The 14,158-nt window shown below is 51.7% G+C and overlaps 1 protein-coding gene across 1 annotated transcript in view; it reads right to left on the bottom strand.

The window, feature by feature from the left end:
- Positions 1 to 14,158, bottom strand: part of LOC144246555 (uncharacterized) — a 196,701-nt gene that overhangs the window by 1,272 nt on the left and 181,271 nt on the right. The window lies entirely within an intron of this gene.

Genomic DNA, 14,158 nt, shown 5'->3' with positions numbered 1-14,158 from the left:
TAATTGAATAATAAAATTAAAATGAAGACAATGATACAGAAACACTGGCTTAATCTGACAGAGTCAGGATATAAGCTGACAACCCGTTGCTCAGGGTGGTGGCAGTAGTCTGATGAAATGGTGGCTGCAGTCCGGCTGGAGTGATGAACGTGATTTTGTCAAAGCGGTGATCCTGTAGAAGGGTCTGGTCTTCCTCTGAAGGTCCAGTGGTGCTTATGGAGCTCTTCTCCTCTGGGAATGCAGTAGGCAAGGTGTTCGCAATGTTGCAAATGGTGAGATTATATCCAGGTAGGAATGCTTGGTTCCTCCCCTGGGCGGAGCATCCCACAATGGGATGATGTAATTTTATCAGTCCTGCAGTGACACTCAATGGCCCATTAAGAGAAGATGGCCCCTGGAGGGTGTTATCAGGGCTGAGCCATGGAAGAGATAAAGAACACTGCCCCACCTGTTGATAACAGTTTATGGAGATGGGGACTGAAAACACTTTTGGTTACATCTGACATTGTAACCTGAAACAGTGAGGCAATCCCAGCACGGGGTGGGGGGTGAACACCACCCCCCTTACCCAAACTGGCTCAGGTGTAAAACCCCCACCCTGGGAAGGCCATGCACACAGGGGACAATGTCACACTTGCCCTGTCCCAGGGGAGATCTCTGTCCCTGTCACTCCTTGGCTCTCTCCCCTTTTCTCTTTCTTTCCATCTCTCTCTTAAGTTTGTTAAAATCACTGAAAGAAAGGGAGCAGATGACACCAGTGAGGCTGACATGGATCATTCATGACCTGGTGAGGAACACAAGGCTACTAAAGTCCTACAAGAAGCCCAGCTCAAGTTATTTTTGCAAATATCTCCTGAATTCACAGTCTTGGAGAAGAAGCATTATTTTCTTGGTCCCTGTCACCTTTGTGACAGCTACACTGACCTTTAACTTCCTTTTAATAATCTGTATTGGGACAAATTTCTGTGTTTCTTTTTTTGGAACCTGCCAGCATCTGAGCTGGAGCTGTGCTTGAACTGATAAAATTTGGAATTGCCATAGAATTGCTTCTGTTTTTGGTTTATTAATGTTTGGGATTTGTTTGCGTTTCAATCACAAGAGACTTGCGGAAAGAGCAAATCTTCCTCAAGGCATTATCTGTAGGGTTAAGTTTAATATCTGCTGAGTTTGTTTTGTTCAGTGCCCAGAGGATGCTCAAGGGGTCTCTGGTTTTGGTTTGGCCCTAATTTTCTTCTGATTTGTCTTTATCACTTAAAAACACCTGAAAAATTACTAAAAATAGTATTGACCAGAGATGTTAAAAGTCCCACCATTTTAGAGGTATCTGAGGTGGAATTTATCCTTTGGGAACATATTCTGGAGGATCTGTTGGTTCTTGGGGGATATCTGGTAGTATTTTCCATATCTTTGCACTCCAAAAGCCAAGGTGGATTTGTCTCTCACCTCAAAATGACTCAATCCCACTCGAAACCCCAAAATCTTACCCCAAAATAGGTGAATCCCACCTCAAAATGGCTGGTTCCCACCTCAGTCCCATGCCAAAATTACTCAATTCCACAGCCTCCAGGTTGATATGGGGTTGCAAGGAGATCAGGAGAAGTGAGATCCAAATTTGAGGTTGTGGGATCAGGATTGTGCGGGGCTGAGTGGGTGTGATTTATTTTGATAGCAAATGAAACTTCCAGAACTATTGATTTCTGTCCCATTCATTTTCTGTCAGTTCTGGTTTTCTTTTCAGAGCGCCGCCTTCTCAGCTGATTTTGTTTGTGTCCTCCTGCCCCAGACTGAAAAGCAAGATGTGTTCTATTTGCCATCTGTATGGCAGTTGTCCTGTGTTAAGTGGGCAGTTTTTCCTTATCTCTTCCACAATCAATCCTCCCTCAGGGGAGACATCTGCTGATAATGGGCTATTGAATGTCACTGCATGACTGATAAGAACTGTAACATCCCATTGTGAGATGTTCTGCCCAGAGGGAGGAGCCAAGCATTCCTACCTGCATCTAGTCTTGAGATTCTGGCCCACCAACACAGCTTTTTCTGGGCTGGATTTCTCAGAGGAACAGCTGCCTCTTCCACTGCCTCTTCAGAAGAAGACTCCCTTTTCTACAGGATCACTTCTCCAACAGAACCACACCTGACACTCCTGGAGGGCTGCAGCTACAATTCCAATTGGACTGCAGCCAACACCCTGTCCAACAGAGTGTCAGGTTGTATTCTGACCCTGTCAGTGTTGTTTTAGTTCACTTCATTGTTTCTTTTATTTTTTTTTCCCTAGTAAAAAACTGTTATTCCTGCTTCCATATTTTTACCTGACAGCCGCCCTTAATTTCAAATTTATAACAATTCTTAAAGAAAGAGTCTTCATTTTTCCATTTCAGGGGAGGCCCATGCCTTTCTTAGCAGACACCTGTGTTTCCAAACCAAAACACCTCCTTTCTCTCCTGCCTTCCATTGCCTGCTCTGTTTCTCTCTCATTGCCTCCCTTGACCCAGGGCAGCCCCCACCAATGGCCCTGCCATGATTTAATTCCCAATCCATGAGCTACAACAACCATGGGTGAAGTTATGATGGCTGGCAGTGAAATGTCACTGTAGGATCTTGCTCCACTTGGCTTTTGGCTCTTCCATATGAGCTTTGCCTTCAAGGGCAGGAACATCTTTTCCTGGCTGGGAACTGGAATTCCAGCCCCTGGGAGGGTGTGCCATGGATCCCAGAGGGGCATTCCCGAGGCTCCCAGGGTGCTGCTCCTGCCGTGCCTCCCAAGGAGCTGTGCAGGGCAGGGGACAAGGTGCAGCAGCTGTGTTGGTTCTGCAGTGTCACAACAACCCCTGGTTCCAGGAGTTTCTGCACTGCCAACAGCGGTTCCTGGGTTCCATGATGCCCTGTTGTGTCCCTATTGATATTTGGTGTCATGAAGTTCTTCAGTGCCACAATGGCCACCTCACTCCATGAGCTTCCACAGTGTCCAAATGGCCTCCTTGGATGGGCAGTGTCACCATGGACCCTTGGCTCCATGCAGCCCCGCTGGGTCACCATGGACTCCTTGGTTCCATGAGATTCTGGGGGTGTCCCTGTGGTCTCCTTGGATCCACAGTGTCACAATGGACTGCTGGATCCACATGGCCCTGCTGTGTCACCATGGCCCCTTGGTTCCATGGGACCCCAGGGTCACAATTGACTCCTTGCTTCCATGACACCCACTCAGTGCCAAAATGGCGCTTTCATTCCATTGGTGACAGAAAAGATTTATAGAAACATTGAGCAAATAGTGCTTAACATATCTGGGAAAATCTGTTTGCATTCCAAAGAGAGGTTAAAAAAGGTGAGGATGGCACCAGCAGCTTCCATCTGCATCAGAGATTCAGGGAAATGTCAGGAACAGACAATTCAGCTAGGAGACTCAGAGAATGCTTCCAGAGATCATTTCTGGTCACACTGTCTCTTGTAGAAAGGTGACACCATTCCAGGCAGCCTGTACTGAGCAGGTGGTTCCTGAGTGGGGTTTGTTGTTTAGGAAACCTGCTCAGGCTTTTCCATTCTTTCCTTCCCCAGAGAAAAACTTCTCCTGGGCCTGTGTGCAGGCAGAGCCCTGAGGAGAGCAGGTGGGACACGGTGCAATGGGCTGGGACATGGAGCTGCAGAGCTCAGGGACAAGGTTCTGCTGCAGGGCACAGGGATGTCAGTGCCAGGTGGGCGATCCCAGACATGGTGAGGCTGGGGGTGAGGAGCAGCTTGTCCAAACAGGGTCAGTCCTCAAGGGGCTCATTCTTCTGCAAGCCCAGACCTCCTAATGAGACACTGAGCATCAAGATCACCTGGGGCATGCTTCTATAAGCTCTTCTCTGAACTGGAAAACAAAAAAATATTGCCTTTATAAAAGAAAAAAATTCAGGAGGTGCACTTGGAAATCTTCCTCCTTACAAGAACTCCAAACTGGCTCCAATCAGCTGCACAAGCCCTGGGGATTTGCAGACCATTGAATGAAGACAAATCTCCCCTGAGGGCTTTCTGTATTTTAATGATCCCTATGGTGGATTTGGGGCTGAGCCCAGGATCCTCAGTCATTGAGAGAAGGCTGAGGAAGCTGCTCAAGGAGTCAGAAGCAAAACTCCAAGTCCCTTGGAGCATCACTGGGCCCCACTGAAGACAGGGACTGCCAAAGGCTACCAGGGACTGGAGAGAGCAGATCCTTGAGGCCAGGATTGCAGGGAGCCCAAGGCTCAGAGCAGGGAACTGCAATGCTGAGCAAGGCCTGGGCTGGCTGGGGGAAGCAGAAAGGCCAAGCCCTGAGCCCAGCCTGGCACAGCAGGGCCTGTCCCTCACGGGTGGCTCGGGGCTGTTTGTGTGGCAGGGGGATGTGAGGGGCAGCAAGGACAAATGCCATAAACCTGCAACCCCTGCCATCCTCCTTAGGGAGGGGCAAGGGAGAACCAAAGTGCAGCCCCACCAAGGAAAGTTCCTTCTGTGGGGCTTCCAGAGGTGCTGCCTGAGCCTAGGGACAAAGGCCTGGGTGCCTCTGTCCCTGCCCAGCCCTGCCCAGCCCTGCCCATCTGTCCTGGGGCTGTGCCCCCTGTGTGCGCTGCTCCTCTGCCCTGGCCGGCTGCACTCGCCCATCTCGCTGTGCGCCAGCATTTCTCACACAGCGTTTCTGTGCCCTCCCTGGGCTCCCTGCACTCAGCGCTGCCGGCTCCTGGCACACAGAGCCAGGCCAGGAGCCCACCCTGCCAAGGGCCTTTGGAGCTGGGTGTTGGCTGCGATGGCTTCTGAGCTCAGCAGCTGCTCCTGGGATGGCTCCATGGAGACCCGGCACAGCAAAGCTGCTGTGCATTGTCCTGCTGAGGGTCACACACCGGCGGGGCACATTCCCTGGCTGCAGGATTCGTGCCCGACCCAAGCACTGCTCTTATGGCTCCAGCACTGCTTTCCAGCAGGCACAGGGGAAGGCAAACTGTGTGTAGCTCATGGTATGTTAGAGTGTCTAAAACTTGCTAAGTCACCAGTCTTAGAGGTGACATGCATTTGGAATTTATGAGATGGAGAACAAGATGGAAAAGGGGAGCATAGAAATAAATAGGGGAAAACATTTCAGATTGTTTCTTTTCATTTTCATTTAACTTCTGGAAAGCTGTTTTAGTTTTTCAGGAATCTTCTCCACAGTCCTCTTTGCTCTTCTCAAGAACCCTTCCTGGAAAATGAGGTCGAGCTCCTGTCACAGGATGTGCCACCAACTACAGCTTCTCTTGGCTTTCCACACCCTGTGTGCTGCAGGATTCTTGCAGCAGAGCAGGACAAAGGTTTGGAGAAGTTGACAGCTTGTCCTTTCTTTAACTGGTGGACTGGGGAGTTGTGCTGGGGGTAAGGTTTTCATTGTTACTGTTCAAGGCTAAGAAAACAGGAGGTGTTACCATGAATTGTTAGGAAATACAAACCTGGCTGAATTCAGAGAAATAATCTCCAGAGCGTACAGCCCAAAGTGGAGACTTGTGTAATAATAATAATTCCAGCCTGTCAGTGGACATCTTGAAAATTATCTGGAATGTGAAAATGCTCTGATAGAGGGAGTTTCAGTGTAGATGATTCCATATCTGGTGCATTGATGCATAAATCAAGAGTACAATCAGTTCCTGACAAGCACTAGAACAAGCTGGACCTCTCAGAGTAGCCGACTGAAAGAATCTGAAAAGGAGAAATGCAGGCAATTGTGGGAGGGGACTTGGGAAACTGTCCCCCCGAAATACCCTGGGAGGTGACAGGTGTGTAGTTCCCCGCCTCCCCTGTTGTCAATCATTTTGTCATCCCTTCCCCTTGTTAATCAGTATGTCTGTCATCCCTTGGTTCTAGAAAGTTCTTTGTTCTTTATACCCCCATTGGTTCCTTCCCTGAAGCCGCTCCTTCCCCTTACCCTCATTGGTTATAACCCTGTCACTCGACCCTGACTCTGCCCCCGAAGCCTTCCTTCACTGAACGCTTCATGCCTGGACCCTCCCTCTCTTGTCCCAGTTATAATCCCCATTCCGCCCCCTGTTCGGGGCTCTCAGAGCGAGCTCCCTCCCGGAGAGGTTGTTTTCCCTTCGCTCCCTGAATTGCTGTTCCTCAATAAACCCTCCTGGAATTAAAGCCGCCTGTGAGTCGTCCCGCCTTCATAGAGGAAGATTTCATTACGCTATCCGGCTTCTGAGGACTCGGCTCTCTGACAAGCAGAGTGGTCAGAGACCAAGAAGCCCTCAACTGGCGCCCGAACAGACTGACCCCTCTCAGGAGTCAGTTGCAGAGCGTCTCCTCGGCTCCATCGGCTCTGCGATCCGGCTGCCCGAGGACTAAAAGCGCCATTCGCCGCCAGTTCCACGAGCGGCTGCTCTTCGTTGAAGAAGATCGCCTACCTCGCGGGCTGCAGACACCTCGTCCTGGTTCGACTTCGAGTTTGGGAGCAGACTCCGAACGGGACGAGACCTGCAGCGCTTCCTCTCCCCCTCAGAGGCTTTTCGTTTTGACAGCGGTCTTCTTTGTGAGTTCCTGGTGCCCTGTCTGGCACCCGACCCTGTCTCTTTTCCTTTTCGTTTCTCTCTTTGTCTCTTTGGGGATTTCCTTTTTTCTGCAGTGAGAATGGGCAATCGCCTGTCTCCTGCCTGGCGGGATTTTTACCTCCACGTTAAATCCTCCCTTGTTTTGGGGAACATTTCTTTTAAAAAGAGGGACCTTAAGGCTTTTGTTAATCTTATTTTCGATAACTTCCCTGACACCTCCAGGGATGATTTTTCTTCTCTTATTTTCTGGGGAAATGTTGGGAAACTGTTATACGCATTACAAGTAAAGGGGAATTTTTCTGTGGGGCATTTTTTTCCACTTTTTCATTCTATTTACACTTTATTTAAACAAAACGGTGAGAGTTGGGTCCCCGGTTCTCCTAACCCTCATTCCGCCCCCCCCACTCCTAACTCGGTTTCCCCTAAGGGTGGGTCGGGCAGCAGACCCTGCCATAACCAGGCACAGGGCTGCCACCGTCTCCCTGCTGCTCCCCGCCCCACTCTGTCCTCTCCTCGTCCTGGGACTGGCCATCCCAGTGCGAGTCTTTCCTCTCCCCAAAGCCCTCAAACCCCTGTACCCAGTTTAAAACCATGTTATTCGATTCCTGATCTCTGTCACCACACCTCACAAAATGGCGCCGGCCACATGGCCGAGCAGCCCGCCACCGAGGGACAAAATGGCGCCTCCTCTCCACCTCCTCACTCCCTTCGGGCCCCTGCCAGTCCCCCTCAGGTTCCACCCCCGTCGGGTGCCGCCCCTGCGTCGGGTCCCGCCCCTACCACCGCGTCGATTGTTACGTCGTCGGGACCCGCCCCTCCAGCCCCCATGGCCACACCCCTGGGTGGGCCCCCGGTGGGAGGGACCGGCCTGCAGGAAGGCCACGCCCCTGTGGGAGGGAACCCCCTGCCGGAAGGCCACACCCCGGTGGGTGAGCCTGGCCACGCCTCCCCTCAGGCCTCTTCTGGTTCCCACTCCACCGGAACCGGAAGTCGGCCTGGCCGGAAGCAGGCCATCTTGGCCTGCCGGGCTTCATGCCACCGAAGCCCACCGGCCAAGGGGAAGGTCCGAGCCCTTGCTCGTCCTGCCTCATCCTCCCATGAGGATGAGGACAGCGACAGCCCCCGGCCCACACCTAGGCCGGGAGGTGGGTGGGCCCGGATCAGGGCAGAGGCAATTAAGGATGGGGATTTGGAATTCGCAAAAGATCTAGGGCCGTTCGCAGCACCTGTGGTGAGGACCAGGGGGCAGCGGCCACACTGGGAGCAACTCCCATATGTGGAGATTAAAGAACTGAGGAAGGCTGCCAAAGACTATGGTCGAGACTCTCCTTTCTTTAAGAATGTATTGGACCTCACTTTCTCGGGCCATACATTGGTCCAGCATGACGTTAAATATATTGCCAAGTCCCTGCTCACTCCCACCGAGCTTTTATTGTGGGACATTCAATGGAGAAAGCTCCTCAAGCCTCTTCTGAAAAAACACAATTTAGCAGAGGCAATTGGAGAGGGAGAGGAAGCCATAGAAGCCCTGGCAGGGGAGGGGGAGTTCAGCCAGCCAGAGGACCAAATACTGTTACCCACGGAGGTCCTAGATGACATCAAGGAGGCTGGCCGAGCGGCACTGTTAAAAATCCCCGATGGGAAAACCCCGCTCCAGAACTTTTCAGCTATTACCCAGGGCCCAGAGGAATCTTTCATAAAATTCGTGGACCGGCTGAGGGAGGCCATCGACCGGCAGATAGACCATCCTGCAGCGAGGGAAGAGCTCCTGAGAAAGATGGCCATGACCAACGCGACAGCCGAGACAAAGAAGATATTAAGGACTTTACCTCAGGACCCCGAACCCACCATCGCACAGATGGTGGAGGCCTGCACGAAAGCCGCCTCCACCGAGACCACTGTCGCCCTTGCAGTAAGTAAGGGGATTGGGGAGGCGATGTTGACGATGAACACCATCCGGTGCTTCGGGTGTGGCCAGATGGGCCACATACAAGCCAACTGCCCATACTGGCCCCCGGAGCAACCACACTACTCGTACACACCCTCCCCAAGACCAATACCCAGGAACCCGATGCCCTACCATCAGCAGGCGGGAAACGGGTCGCGGAGCGCGGGGAGGGGCCGCGCAAGGACAACAAGTGGCCCCTCACAGCGCCCAGGCCTCCCCACCATCCGGGAGGACCGGTGGCCCAGCGGACAGTTCCGGAGGGTTGGCGGAGCCACGACGACGGGCTCCGCCTCTTCCGTAGAATCCGCAACTTAGATTCAGACACTCACCGGGTCCTCAAAAGCTCCATCACTGTGACTCTCCAGGATGAGGACCTGGTAAGAGTTCCCGCTGGGTTCCTGGAACCCCCTTACCGTAATTGTGAGGTAACAGTGTTAATACTCGGAGATTGCAGGCTCACACCAGACCGTGTTACCGTCGTTCCTGAAGTGGTGTGTTTTCAGCCGGGGTCCGAGGTCACCGTCTCAGTCGTCTGCCATCAACCACCTTGCACCATCACCAAGGGGCTCCCCTTCGCTGCCATGTACCTCCTCGACGTGGCCGACCTCACCGATCCACCAGTACAGGACTATTTCGCTGGACATGACTCCGGGGAAGACAATTTTGTCTTCCTCACACAAAATGTTTGCAAATCCAGACCAATGATTGAGACTGTTTTATCGCTTCAGGGAAAGTCCATCAAACTCGACCTGATGGCAGACACCGGGGCAGACGTCACCATCATACCCCGGTCAAAGTGGCCCCGCGACTGGGAGTTGGTGCCCCCTTGTGGCACAATCTCCGGAGTGGGAGGAGCTGTCAACTCCATGCGCAGCAAACACCTGGTAAGTGTGGAGGGCCCTGAGGGACAGGTTGCCACCATTCGGCCTTTTGTTGTTTCATCTAACATCATGTTATTAGGCAGGGACGTTTTGTCCCAATGGGGTGCCCGCCTCGATATCCCTAGCCCTGCATGGGATTTTTAGTATGGGCCACTGCGGAGCGCACCTCCCCACCGCTGAATTGGAAGACCGATGTTCCAGTGTGGGTGGACCAGTGGCCCCTTGTGGAGGAGAAATTAAAAGCGCTCCATGAATTAGTAGAGGAGCAGGTCCGCCTGGGGCATTTAATACCCTCCACTAGCCCCTGGAACACTCCTGTCTTTGTTATTAAAAAACCTGGCAAAGACAAATGGCGCCTGCTCCAAGACCTGCGCAGGGTCAATGAGGTAATCGAGGACATGGGCCCCCTGCAGCCTGGCCTTCCCTCACCCTCCATGCTTCCCCGGGATTGGCAGCTCGCAGTCATTGACATCAAGGACTGCTTTTTCAACATCCCATTGTATCCCGGAGATGCCCCCAGATTCGCATTCTCTGTCCCTTCCATCAATAGGGCGGAGCCTTATAAGAGGTACCAATGGGCCACTTTGCCCCAGGGAATGAAAAATTCTCCGGTGCTCTGCCAAACTTTTGTGGCCCAGGTGCTTTCGCCGATCAGAAAGCTGTTCCCTGAAGCGATCATCCTGCATTATATGGATGATGTCTTGATCTGCGCTGAAACACAAGCTTATCTGCAGATCACACTTTCCAAAACTGTTAAGGCCATTAAAGCTGCAGGGTTTGAAATTGCTGAAGAAAAGATCCAGCTGTCAGCGCCATGGAAGTATTTAGGCTTTCACATTACGGGAAGGACTGTCGCGCCCCAATCTGTCACCGTCAAAGACGACCCACGGACCCTGCGGGATCTCCAGCAGATCTGCGGTACCATCACGTGGATCCGACCTCTCCTGGGACTCACCACGGAGGAGCTGGCGCCGCTCTTCAACCTGCTACGAGGAGATGGCGACCTAGCTTCCCCTCGCGAGCTAACACCTGCCGCCAAAGGAGCCCTGGAGAGAGTCGCTGAGGCCATACGATCCCGTCAAGCCCACCGTGTGGATCGGCTCCTTCCCGTCACCCTTGCCATCCTGGGTAAGTGCCCAAACTTCCATGGTCTGCTTTTTCAATGGGACGCTGGGCGGAAGGACCCACTCCTTATCATTGAGTGGCTGTTTCTCCCGCACCAGCCAGCGAAAACTATTTCAACTCCTGCAGAGTTGATGGCTAGGATAATAATAAAGGCCAGACAACGCCTCCGGACCCTCGCAGGGTGTGACCCGGCGTGCATTTACCTACCTCTTAATTTAGAACAATTGGAATCCCTGCTTCAGACAAACGAAAGCTTGCAAATTGCTTTAGACAGTTACCCTGGACAGATTTCCATTCATTACCCTAAACATAAAATATTCAAAGACACGTTATATTTGGCCCCAAAGTCATTCAAAAATAAAACACCTATTAAAGGTGCTCTCACGGTGTTCACCGATGGGTCGGGAAAATCCCACAAATCGGTGATCACTTGGAAGGACCCGGAGAGTCAGGAGTGGGAGTCTGACATCCAACTGGTTGAGGGTTCCCCCCAGATCGCAGAACTTGCTGCGGTCGTGAGAGCATTCAAAAAATTTCAGCAACCTTTCAATCTGGTAACAGATTCGGCTTATGTTGCCGGGGTAGCAGAACGGGCAGAACACGCCCTGCTCAAAGAAGTTCAAAACAAACAGTTATTCGATTTGCTCACGGAATTAATCTGGCTGATCTCCCACTGAGAGCAACTCTATTATATTATGCACGTCCGGGCTCACACAGACCTGCCAGGAGCTATTGCAGAGGGGAACCGGATGGCCGACCTCCTTGCAATGACATCTCATTACTCTGCACCTGCACTTTCATTAACCTTACCAGACATTTTTGCACAGGCAAGGCTCAGCCATGCGTTTTTCCATCAAAATGCACCTGCCCTTGCCCGACAATTTAAAATATCAAAAGAACAAGCCAAAGCCATACTAGCCACATGCCCAAGCTGTCAGTCCTTCGCCCTTCCACCGCTGCCAACGGGGATAAACCCCCGAGGGTTGGCAGCATTGGAGCTGTGGCAAACAGACATCACTCACTATAATCCTTTTGGCCGCCTGAAATACCTGCATGTGTCCATAGACACATTTTCTGGGGCCGTGTTCGCGTCACTCCACACTGGTGAGAAAACAAAAGATACCATCAAACATCTATTCATGGCATTTGCCACATTAGGAGTCCCAAAAGCCATCAAAACGGACAATGGGCCTGGATTCACCTCGACAAGATTCGCACAATTTCTACAACAATGGGGAATTGCCCATTCCACCGGCATTCCCCATAACCCCACAGGACAGGCAATAGTGGAACGCTCCCACAAAGAGTTAAAAAGGCTGCTAGAACAACAACACGATTCAGCTCTGGCCGTGACACCAGTTGAAAGATTATGCAAGGCACTTTATGTTCTTAATTTCTTAAATTGTTCTGACCGAGAGCCGAATCCCCCTGCACTCAGACACTTTTGCAATAACACCAGGGCAGTTTTGAAAGAGCGTCCGCCAGTCCTCATCAGAGACCCAGAATCAAAAATCATCTCAGGGCCGTACCCTCTGATAACGTGGGGGAGAGGGTACGCTTGTGTTTCCACAGCCCAGGGTCCCAAATGGATTCCTGGAAAATACGTCAAACCGTACCTGGAGAGCACTACCACGGACCCCCCAGCGAGGAGCAACCCAGCGACCCCATCACAATCACCACCAGATAATGCAGTGGCGTGGCGACGGAGAAAAAAGAAGAGGACCGGAAGACCACCCAACATCGTCTCCCGGGTCCTCATCACAAGGACATACCTACCTCTGCAAGACTTAACAACTTCCGCCACCCCATCCCCTCCTGTGCCGTTCCCTCTACCCTCATACCTAACCCGTCATCCCTTTACCCCTCCGTCCTGAAATTTATTTTTATTTTAACCCAAAAGGGGGAGCTGGGGGAGGGGAGGGAACCAAATGTATGTTGGTAATATTGTTTTGTTTAATTCTAGTACTAGGATGGCTGCCAGAACATCATTCACCCAAAAGGAACAACAGAAGATGTCCCACTGCGCCCAGCTGGTTGCAGCCACGCTTTCCATCCTCCTGTGGCTGCATGTAGCAGATGGCTGGGTGGTACCACAGCCGAAAGAAAATGTCTGGATCACGCTGGCAAAGTCCTTGCAGCAGGATAACCTATGTCTGGCCATGGGCAACGTGGACAATCCCCTGTCCACTTGCCTGGTAGGGGTCCCCTTGGTAGCTGATGATTGGCCGGTATCCAATTCTGACCTGCTCCGAACCACGGGTAGGAGGCCTAACCCGGTCGATACTTGGGATGAGTGGACCAAAATTTTGCCCAACAGCAAAGAGGAACCCCAAGAATTGGACTTACTGGGGTCCTCCACAGCTAGATATTGTGTCAAATTCTATTATAGGAGGCCAAGTCAAAATTGGCACGGAATTGACTTGGCCAAAGACACATACCGGAAAGATGTAACACCTATCAGTAAAAAATATAACAGCCAAACCTGGTGCAATTATACTAGCCAGGTGATTTCGGTTTCATCCACTCATCCCAAGACATTGCCCAGGGGGATGTTTCTTATCTGTGGGGACAGAGTATGGTCGGGAATTCCATCTCGGCTCCAGGGAGGCCCATGCAGCCTTGGTAAGCTTGCTACCCTCACTCCAAACAGAACTCAAATTCTAGATTGGAAAAAAGAAAGACAATTGGCACGCACCAAAAGATCATATGCTCAATTCGACGAAAATTGTGACTCCGAAATTTACGATTGGGGAAAAACAAAGAGGGTCGCTGTATCCATCTTTTTACCATGGTATGCAGCAGCTAAGGCCCTCGGTGAGCTTTCTCACCTAGAGTGTTGGATAAGTAAGCATGCCAACGCCTCGTCTGCCGCCCTCTCCGATCTTCTGGCAGACCAGCAAACCACCAGGCAAGCCACATTACAAAACAGAGCGGCTATTGATTTCCTGCTGCTCGCCCATGGCCACAGCTGCGAGGACTTCGAAGGATTGTGTTGCTTCAATTTAACATCACGGAGCACTTCCATCCAAGCCAACATCCAGCGGATCCGGACCGAAGTACAGGACATCAAAACGGAAACTTCGGCTGTGGACCCCGTCCACAAACTATTGATGCAGTGGGGCATTCCCGGGTGGGCAGCCTCCATTTTAAAAGGACTCTTTTGGATTTTCATAATTATCCTTCTCATTTCAGTTGCCTTAACCATCTTCAAAAAGACGCTTACCAAGACTTTGGCAAATATTTATTTAATTAACAAGAACGGGGGAGATGTGGGAGGGGACTTGGGAAACTGTCCCCCCGAATTACCCTGGGAGGTGACAGGTGTGTAGTTCCCTGCCTCCCCTGTTATCAATCAGTATGTCTGTCATCCCTTGGTGCTAGAAAATTCTTTGTTCTTTATACCTCCATTGGTTCCTTCCCTGAAGCCGCTCCTTCCCCTTACCCTCATTGGTTATAACCCTGCCACTCGACCCTGACTCTGCCCCCGAAGCCTTCCCTCACTGAACGCTTCATGCCTGGACCCTCCCTCTCTTGTCCCCGATATAATCCCGATTCCGCCCCCTGTTCGAGGCTCTCAGAGCGAGCTCCCTCCCGGAGTGGTTGTTTTCCCTTCGCTCCCTGAATTGCTGATCCTCAATAAACGCTCCTGGAAATAAAGCCGCCTGTGTGCCGTCCCGCCT

The sequence above is a fragment of the Lonchura striata genome, chromosome 6 (assembly GCF_046129695.1).
Source record: "Lonchura striata isolate bLonStr1 chromosome 6, bLonStr1.mat, whole genome shotgun sequence".
NCBI classification, from domain to species: Eukaryota; Metazoa; Chordata; class Aves; order Passeriformes; family Estrildidae; genus Lonchura; species Lonchura striata.
Note: the sequence above shows the minus strand (reverse complement) of the source record. Positions and strands in the feature narration are given on the sequence as shown.